Source organism: Galeopterus variegatus, unplaced genomic scaffold, assembly GCF_000696425.1.
Source record: "Galeopterus variegatus unplaced genomic scaffold, G_variegatus-3.0.2 Scaffold1004, whole genome shotgun sequence".
Classification (NCBI taxonomy): domain Eukaryota; kingdom Metazoa; phylum Chordata; class Mammalia; order Dermoptera; family Cynocephalidae; genus Galeopterus; species Galeopterus variegatus.
Window position 1 is genome coordinate 356,800 of NW_007727115.1, and position 7,756 is coordinate 364,555.

General features: G+C 34.7%; 1 protein-coding gene across 1 annotated transcript in view; it reads right to left on the reverse strand.

Moving 5' to 3' along the window:
- Positions 1 to 7,756, reverse strand: part of TUSC3 (tumor suppressor candidate 3) — a 313,374-nt gene that overhangs the window by 269,215 nt on the left and 36,403 nt on the right. The gene's annotated exons all lie outside the window — the stretch shown is intronic.

Sequence of the window (7,756 nt, forward strand, 5' to 3'; positions counted from 1 at the left end):
TTTTGTAAGAGGCTAATAGAAATAAAGTTATAATGTTTTTGACACAAGGTTAACAGATGCTATGAAATTTCGTGGACTCCAGAAATGATTGCTTGACAAAATCCCTGTAAGGTAAATTCTATAATTACAATTTTCAGATAAAGAAATTAAGGCCCAGAATATGTAATTCAAGGTTATACAGCTAAAAAAAGGGTGGAATGAGGATTTGAACTTTGGCAGTCCAGCTCTACAGCCATGCTTATGCTATGCCACCGCTTTTAAAGGAATGTACAGACAAACCTCACTTTTCTATCTCCCTGGCTTTTGACTTTCCACTATTGTGTGAGCATTTTGCCCACATTAGTTATCACTCCTGTTAAAAGAAAAACTTTAGACAAATTATATCTAACAGATTATGTGAGCAAAGAACGATTCACAAATTTGGCAGCACTTAGAACCAGAAGAGAATCAGAGAGCTCAGCTCCAGAACTATGAACAGCAAGATTCTATAGGCTGAACATGGAAGCAAAGTAATTACGTGATTAGTTACAGCTAGACATTTGCCTTATTTGGGCATGGTGTGATGAGGCATTTGCCCTATCTATGAACAGCAAGATTCTATAGGCTGAACATGGAAGCAAAGTAATTACCTGATTAGTTACAGCTAGACATTTGCCTTATTTGGGCATGGTGTGATGAGGCATTTGCCCTATTTGGGCATGGTGTGATGAGGCATTTGCCTTATTTGGGTATGGTCTGATGGGAGGTCCCTAGTTATGTAACCAGTCAGCTGGTTGACTGTTTGTGATTGGCTGAGGCCCCCTTGTGTTTTTGTTTTGTTTTGTTTTGTTTTTTCGTCTTTTGAAGTCAGTTACAAGAAATGTTTCCAAGTTAGTGTATGCTTAGGTTAGAGATCCAGGTACAGAAACAACCCAAGGCTAATGGCCTCCTGTTTATTTTGCTTTAACTTCCTCAAAAGAATAGCTACTGGCTTTTTTCCTTGAAACTTGTGAAAATGGCCTTGACTTTTGCCCATTTGGAAACAAGAGTAGAGTTATGATCTATATCAGCTAGACATCTACATCTGGATTTACTCAACGTAATCAACATTCATCATCTTCCCCTTTCTCTCTTTAATTTCTTTCTCTTGTCTTAATTTCTTTATTGTAGTTAATGATACCTCCATTCTTCTAATTACCAATTTTCAGAGCCTCAGAGCTGCCTTCCATTTTCCTCATTCTCTCCAACTGTGCTGCCATCCCTGTTCCGTTTCCAAGTTACCCTGCCTCTACAGTGCCTTTGGAATGTGTATTCCCTTTCCCATTTTGTTTCTCTAGTATTCATGAGAAAGGCATTAGACATCATTATCTGTTGACCCTCCTTCCCTTGTTTATCATCTTGCCATCCTCTACAAGCATAATCCAAGACTCTTTACTCCTGCCTTCCTGCATTCTATTCTTGGTAAAGCAGCCAGAGTGATCCTTTTATTTTCCAGGCTAGCTGTCTTATTTTCCCCAAATATGCCATGCACACTTTTTCCCTAGCATGTGCACTGCTGTTCCCTTTGTTGTAACCCTTTTCACCTAGGTAGACACATGTTCATATGGGATGCCTCATCACTTTATTCAGGTCAAGTCTCAGATCCCCTAAAATGTCATCTCCTAATCCCTCAAGCCACCCTATCTAAAAAATAAACTCCTTACCCCTTGCACACATACCCTTACATTTTATATCACCAGTATTATCTCTGCCTGACATTATGGTATCGTATTCATTTGTTTCTAGTCTTCCCCATCAGGATGTAAGCTCCACGGAACACAGAGGCTTTGTATTCACACTATCTAGAATAGTGCTTGTTTTATATTTTTTACAGCATTCATCACTGTCAGGCATTATGCTATTGAATTCATTTCTCTGTCTTTCTGCATTAGAATATAATCTCTAGGAAGGCAGGAACTTTGTTTTCTTAATTGCTGAATCCAAACTACACAGAATAGAGCCCATGTTGAATGAAGGGATGAATCCAGCCATTCTGTTCATTTCCTAAAGTGCAGCACTAATCATGTCGCTTTCCCTATTCCATAGATTTTCAGTGGCACCCCATTAGGTTCAAAAGGAGGTCCAAACTCATGAAAACGGTTTATAGCAACTCAAACCCTTTACCCTTGCTCTAATATATAAGCCTTCAAAAAGGACAGCCCAAAGACTTTCCAAGAACTACATAGGCACAAATGGGTTTAAGATAATTAATTTCCAAAATCTTACCATGTGTGCTTTCCTAAAACTGATTGGCTTGAAAAATTGCCTTGGGTGAAAGCAGACTCCTAACCAGTTCTCCTTGCCCAGCTTTCTTTGCACAACTGCCCTTTCCCACTTTGCAAAAGAAAGGTGTATCTCTCAGCCATCCTGAGTGGTGTGCTAAGGTGTGCTGCCTCCACAGGGGATAAAAACCTCCATAATACCAAACAAAAGGACAGTTCTGAGGATTTGCATAGGTGTTGAAAAGTAACTGATTCTAATAAATGAGCAAAAAATCATTTTATTACTAAAGGGCTTCCAATTTTTTGCTTTCAACAAAAGTGAAAAAGCAAGTAATCCATTTGTCAGGTACAGATCATTTAAAAAATAGTTTCGAAGATAGATTGGTATGCAATTTTTGGCACAGTATTCAGGAGGAGTTGAAAGAACTGAATGATATGATAATAGCAAACTCCTTCTATTCCTGTCTACTTATTGTGAACACAGTTTCTTAGCACTTAACGTAAACAAAAATTTTAAATAAGAATAAAGTGATGCTGAATATTATCTCATCTACTAAAAAGTAACATTTATCCACAGATACTTATACTATTTAAAAGACCTTAATTATCTCTATAAGTAAAGCTTTTCCAATACAGTTTTGCTTTTTATGTTTAATAATATTTTTCAAATTTGTAATATATGTGATTTTGGTTCATTGGGTTCTATTAATGATTGTAATGATAACTCAGTCCAAAAGATAAATGTTAATATGACTTATAGGCACAAGAAATGTGTTTAAATCAAAATTCAATTTATACAACTTTCTGTTGCAGAAAAGAATGATTAGTAGATCAATAAAGGACTTTCAAGCATAAAAAGGTTTAGGATAAAATTTCAGTAGATTACACTGCCAGGGGGATAGTAAATTGATTTGACCACCTTGAAAACTGTTTGGCAGTATCTACTGTGAATTATGGACTCTCATGGATTTACCCAAACATGGTGCTAAGAGACTCGACCAAACTTTAGCCTGGCTTTCACCTGTGCTAGGCTGTGTCCCCAAGGTGACCCCAGCACCCATGCTTCATTTTTGCTCAGAAAAATACAATGCTGCCAAACAATAAAAATGTACGTTGTCTCAATCCACATTGCCAAACCATTTTCAGTAATTTTCCACTTTCCTCTTTGCTAAATTTCCTTTTCCTTGTAGACCCCCAGTCCCCCTAGTCCCCTTTTTTGTTCCTCCTTTTCAATTTTCTCACAGCCCCTTTTGTTCCCTCTCTGTTTTTCCTTTAAAAGCCTCAGTCACTTGTGACTTAGTTGCAGTTGAGTTCAGTTCTTACTGGAGTCTGTCCCCTACTGCGATAGTCTGCGTAAAATCTGTCTTGCTGTCATCCAGTGCTGTTTTCCTTTGACACTACTAAAGCTGACTACACCTACCTATGACCTACCAGTTCCATATGGAAATATATTCACCAAATTCCATGTACAAATGTGTATAATAGCTTTATTCATAAAAGCCCAAACCTGGAAAGAGACCAAACATCCTTCAGTAGTAAAGCAGTTAAATAATTTGTGATATTGTTATATTATACATCAATAATAATGCACTAACTACATCAGTACCTGACAACATAAATGAATGTTACAATGTAAGGATTCAGACACAAAACAGATGCCTAGGCTTAGAAGTGATTACCCTTAGGCCAAGGGAATGGTGATTGGAAGAACACCCAAGAGAGGGTTCTGGGGTGCTAGAAATATTCTATGATCAATTTCTTGATCTGGGTAGTGGTTATTACATGAGTGTATTTCTTTCTGAAAATGTATTGATACATTAACTTAAGATTTATGTATATAGGCTATATTTCAATACAAAATTTACTTTTTAATAAAGAATTTCATAGAAAGTACATATATATACTTTTCAAAAAAATTTTTTTTTGTATTCCATAGATGCAGTGGAATGGAAATACAAGTTCAAGGGAATAAAGAGTTAAGATAAAATATATGACTGTTAAAAAGAGCTCCTTCTTTTTGTTTAATGGATAGTAGTAGCTATCATTTTTATTCCTTTGGAAATATCTTTTTAAATGCTGTGACCATTTTGTTTTTCAAATGACAATATTTCTAACTTACTGCAAATTTCACCCTTTGCAACTATTTAAATCTGTAATGAAAAATTTTATATGTTTACTTTAAAATGCACAAAAGGATATCTAGTTTTCCATATTCTTTTAGAAGGATATAATCAAAGCATTTTGAAGACCACTGCTTAACCACATGCTGCACATTTCTGCCTTCATCACTGTTGCATCCTTCTGGAATGACCTCGTCTGCATTCGCTGCCCATCCTTCAGTGCACACTCAGATATCACCTCCATTGCGATTTTTGATTTCTAGCCTAGCAGTAATTAAATCTCCTCTTTGCTTCCTATATATTTGTTTGTAAATTGTGTACTTGAAAACACATTTTAGCATTTGGTATAGTTGTCACAGAATACAAGGTATAAATCGTAAGTATCTAAAGACAAAAAATATGAAAGAAAGTGAGCCGAGATGCCAGGTACCCATCAAGCTTTATTAAAGGAAAAGAATCTGCCGGGCTGCGCCCCAAACAGAAGGCAGCCAATGGCTGCCCTCAAAATGGAGGACAGCACCAGGTGTGGGGGTGGTAGAGCTTATATAGGGTGCCAAGGGCTGGCTGAGACCATCAACGAGGGCCATTATGCTAATGTGGAAACTATGCGACCAGGGCGAAGAACTGTGCCCTTGTGGAAGCAAAAGTGTTTCTGTTTAAGTCAGGAGGCTTCTCGTAAAGGGAAGGGGGCAGGGGTTTGGTGCTGGAGTGGAAGACAAAGCCGGCAGCTGTTTTGTGCTTATTGTGTGCACAGTGGCTCTGGTCACGTCCAAAATCCATCAAAATATTTACAGGTAATTTTATCAAAGCACACAACAATAAACAACGATGATTATTAGGAACTCAGCTTTTCTTTAAAAAAGAAATAATCTTTTCAGAAATTATTTGAGAGAATATAAAAAATATTTTGTGACAAAAATGTACTTCTGCTAATCTGAGCATAAAATAGCCTGATGATTTTATAGAAAAAGACAATAAAGTTTTCATTTTACTCCTCTGTACGTTATTAAGACAATATATAGTAAAGGATTTTATATACATATATGAGGAGTCTTCAAAAAGTTCATGGAAAGATTCTTATTATCTTAATTCTATTTTTACACAAACTTTCGAAGCACCCCTGTACATATACATATATACTTAGAAAGGTATATTAATCCTTTACATATGTATAGGTACATGTACTGTACATCTTTCTGTGTAAGTATTTAGGCATACACAGATATAAAATGCATAAATTGGTAATTTAAAGCTTTTAACTGTAGCTTTAAAATATAGCAGTATATTATATGAAACAATGTATATATTGCAAATGCACCATATTGATAAAATATAATTTTCTTAAACAAATTCATATGCATTATCTTGCATACGTATTTGTATATCTCTAATCATAGTGCCTAGTCTAGTCAGCTGTCTATATTAATAGAAATCTTTAACCAAATTAATCTCTTTTGTTTTCTCCAGAAACAAGAGAAAACTAGAAGACAGATGAGCAAAAACTGTTTAGTTATCTTTTCTTCAGGAGCACTAATTTCTTATTTTAGTGTAAAATAAAGTAAGCATATATATAACGTCATCCAAAGGCATTATTTTATTCATCTATTACTATTCTAAGAAATAAAGGTATATTAAAATTATGTTTAGTAATCAATGTTTGTCTATTTCTTGCTTAAAAATTATCCAGGCACCCAAAGATTATTTACTAGTTAGTTTCATCACATGAGGCAGTGCTGTCAATGGAACACTGTGATTATGAAAGTGATCTACACTTGCACTGTCCAGTATGGTAGCCACTAGCCATATGTGACTGTTGAGTGCTTGAACTGTTAGTACAACTGAGGGATTGAATATTTAATGTTATTTAATTTTAATTAATTTAAATATTCACAGTGGCTATTATAGTAGTTGCCACTGTTCTGAATAGTCTAAGATCTTTAAGTTAGTAAAGAATCTGGAGTGTAATCTTAGCTAAGACAGTAATTCTTTATGATTGGCAGCACTGTAAGAATTTCATAAAATTAAACCTTTAAAAAGATATCCATTGTTATTGTATTTATTTGAATATGTTTTTTTAATTAAAAAAAAAATTTTTTTAAGTCATGGAAATGCTGATAATTTACTTAACTCATGAAACCAATTTACAAAATTTAAACCATTCATTGTTATTGTATTTATTTGAATATGTTTTTTTAATTAAAAAAAAATTTTTTTAAAGTCATGGAAATGCTGATAATTTACTTAACTCATGAAACCAATTTACAAAATTTAAACCATGAGAAGTTTAAGCCTGATCTTGTATAAACCTAAATGTCGTGCTGATATTATTTTCATATTGTAAAGTAAATTCTAAAGAGTCTTTAAATAATGCCAATATTTATTCCTTTAACTTGAAACTAAGGTCTTTTTTTTAAATCTCATAATTATAGTAATGAAGGCTGTTATGTAAATGCAATTTCCAACCTCTACAAATTTTAAAACAAATGAAACACAACTCTGTTTTTTTTAAAGACAATTTTTAATGTTTACACTAGATATTCCCAGAGTACACATATACCAACAAAATGATTTTTCTGATCTCTTACTCTTTAAAATTTTTCAGCACCAGAAAAAGAGAGGAGGAGAAACAGAAACAGAATGGGGGAAAAAAGTAAGGATAATCCAAGTTCAGACAATATTAAACTATCACTGTAAGGAGCTAATTATTTCCTATCCGTAAGGAGAAGAGAGAAAATTTAGATGGATTTTTACATATACAAACACCAAAGAGGTGGAGTCTTTGACAATTTTATCAAGCCATACAAATAAAAAGCCAGAGATTATTGAACCTTGAAATGAAAAGGAAGTCTTCTACATGCAATACAATAATCTCTCCTACAAACAAAGAAGTCTCCTCATGAGTGTTTCTTCCCTTTTTGTTCAAAAGTAACTCAAATGAACATCATGCTAATGTTAAAGTTCCCCCTAGTAGTCACTGCAATTCCAAATTGTTTCTGTGAACTTTCACTATTCAGAGGGTAAGTATAGGTTACATTCAGAAAACATAGAGGAAACAGGTGTTTGGCCTCAAAGAGGTTCATTTACAGAATGAGGAAACCATGAGAACTCCAGTGATCCATAAGGTGGGCACTTGTACAAGCTCGTGTTAATAGAACTTGGCCAAAGGCTAATTGGTACTGGTCAGGAGCCAGACAAAACCCCCTGACACTAAATAAATTATTTCTCACGAGACTGAGGGAGAAGTCTTTATAAAGTTTCAAAATGGGGAACCTTAACAACTTTATCTGAAGAACATCAGTCTAAAGACATTTCCTGAACTCCTCTTTCCTCAGCCCTGGCTCAAAGATGGACTTTTTAGGTCTACATTCATCATCTCTCATGGATGTTAGCTTGTAC